Genomic DNA, 2,800 nt, shown 5'->3' on the forward strand with positions numbered 1-2,800 from the left:
AAAAGCTGACACGTTTCTGTAAAGCACTTTGAATCACCTTGTTGTTGAATTGTGCTATATAAATAAACTTGCCTTGCCTTGTTGTAAATGGGTAGCATGTGTTCAAGATTGGGAGAATTTGTAGCGGCCCACCTACTTTCCTGGATGTAGCCTTTGGAGCCTCCTCAAAGTATGCAACTATGATGCTAATGCAGTATATGCAATATTTAAATACTGTGTATAATACTGTGTACTGTGTTTTAACACAGTAAAATGGCAGTGTCAGTTTCAGAAGGCATAATCTACCAATAACTGGGAAATTGACTGATTTTTAAATAGCACTTTTCTACTCTCCTGGAGCAATCAAAGTGCTTTATACAACATGCCTGATTCACCCATTCACATACTTAAGTGCTTTCTATACCAGTCAGACACTTTCATACTCCTGTGGATGCACCGGAGAGCAACTTGGGGTTTTTATGCCGCCCAAAGATATTTGGAATGCATTTGAAGCAGCCAGGGGTTAACCCACATATGTTCCGATCAGTAGATGACCTCCTAAGCTACCGCTAACACCCCAGCAGTCATGAATAAAATATTTTTAAATGACTGTGTGTGAGATATTGACAAGACAAAGTAAAAGCTTGTGTGAAAGAAACATATGGTGCAGGGGTGGGTAGGGGTGCATAGGGGTGGATGGGTGGGTGGGGGTGGCTGGGTATCAAAAACAGATATAATGGCTCTGCGAGCAAAAGCTCTTAACTGAGAGCTGCAGGATTTGCAGCCGACTGATGATGGAGATAAAGAAAGGAGCCGAGCTTTGTTTTGTAGATCTCAACAGTTCCTGCAGGAAGCCAACACTTCACTGGTCCAAAGCTGTGCTCCTGAACATTGTGCTGTCCTGCATCTCTTTGATCACTGCTGTTCTGAACCTTCTCGTCATCATCTCAGTCTCTCACTTCAGGCACAGATCAATTCCTCAGCTGAAATTAGAGTTTAAGTTTTCAAAACTTTAACACTATGCTTTAATGAATTAATGGAGTGAATTTGGCACATTGTTGGTGTATTTTAACTATGATGGTTTTTTTGCCTTGCTTCAGTGCCTTACTAATGAAATTAGTGGAGACATTTTGGCATTATTAATCTGCATTATCTTCTTTTCTCTCTTGTTGCAGGCAGCTTCACACACCCAGTAACATTCTCCTCCTCTCTCTGGCTGTCTCAGACTTTCTTGTCGGTCTCCTGTTGATGCCATTAGAAATCTTTAGAAGTTCGACCTGTTGGGTATTTGGTGATCTTATGTGTTCTGTTTATTGGTATCTGACTGGCAACATCACCTGTGCTTCAATAGGGAACATAGTTCTAATATCAGTTGACCGTTATGTGGCTATTTGTGACCCTCTGCATTACCCCACCAGAATGACTGTGGTGAGAATCAAACTCTGGATTTGTTTGTGTTGGTTTTATGCTATTTTCTATGACACTTTATACCTAAAAGACTTCCTGATTAAACCAGGCAGGTATAATTCCTGCTAATGGAGAGTGTGTACTTGTCATCAATGATATTGCAGGAACTGCTGACCTTATTTTATCCTTTTGTGTTCCAATTTCTGTTATCATAGTTCTGTATATGAGAGTATTTGTGGTGGCTGTGTCTCAGGCTCGTGCCATGCGCTCTCACGTTACAGCTGTCACACTTCAGCGTTCATTGAATCAAACAAACAAATCTGAGTTGAAAGCAGCCAGGACTCTTGGGATTCTTGTAGTTGTGTTTCTACTTTGTTTCTGCCCATATTACTGTGTCTCTCTTGCAAGGGACAGAAATAGCTCAGTAGCCCCTAATGTAATGAGTGTGTTTTTTTTAAACTCATGTCTAAACCCGTTGATCTATACTATGTTCTACCCTTGGTTTAGAAAAGCTGTAAAACTAATTGTCACTCTACAGATCCTGCAGACTGGCTCCTGTGAGGCCAGTATACTGTAGGAATACTGTTCTAAAAAGGTTTGAAACTTTAAAAATTATATACAAATAAATGCAGCCATTCTTTTGGTCTCTGTAAATAGAGCAGATTGAGCTATTAATATTGCTGCTTCACTTTTGTAGTGTTAATATTAATTGTAATACTAATTGTAAAAAGTATAAATCTGATTATGCTGATTTTGACACCGTTTTATTGAATGAGCTCATATTGCTATTTTTTTTCTTGTTGTTGTTCATTTTTTCAGTGATAGAAAAAAATACATTAACTTTGACCACGTTAAAATTCTGAGGAAGAACATTAACTGAAGTACTTTTTTCTAATTTCTGGTTTCTTGAGAAAGAATGTTAACTTAAGTGCTTTATGTTTGTCTGTTGTTTATAATAATCTACCACTGTTATTCTGTTTTATAAGAACTGTATTACCATACCTGTCATTTTGAAGACCTATATCACGTAATGACACAAAGAAATATTAGAGGTCCACAGCACTAGTTCTGCATAACACAGTAATTGTTTTAAATACACACAGACTGAAATTGCTCTTTTAAAATTTCAGAGATTAAAAGAAAACATGTCAATGGCACAAAAGTAGAGAGCATATAAAACTTTTATTTCTTATTTTATATAATTTACATACATTAATAATCAGCAACAAAATAAATACCATGTATTATAAAATGATAACAAATACATGCCACCACAATGTGCCTCTGTCATAATACATTTTCATGTGTGAAGAGTAGGAATATTTTACTGCTATTATTGGCTGCTATTTTTATAATCATCATTGCCATTTAATTATTAATAGTGATATTGCATTCAGATGCATTCAGATGTTCA

The 2,800-nt window shown here is 37.0% G+C and overlaps 1 pseudogene; it reads left to right on the forward strand.

Annotated features, from left to right (window-relative positions):
• Positions 1-773: 773 nt before the first annotated feature.
• Positions 774-1,963, forward strand: LOC134645654 (trace amine-associated receptor 13c-like; annotated as a pseudogene).
• Positions 1,964-2,800: the final 837 nt, after the last annotated feature.

Source organism: Pelmatolapia mariae, linkage group LG16_19 (genome assembly GCF_036321145.2).
Source record: "Pelmatolapia mariae isolate MD_Pm_ZW linkage group LG16_19, Pm_UMD_F_2, whole genome shotgun sequence".
Lineage (NCBI taxonomy): Eukaryota > Metazoa > Chordata > Actinopteri > Cichliformes > Cichlidae > Pelmatolapia > Pelmatolapia mariae.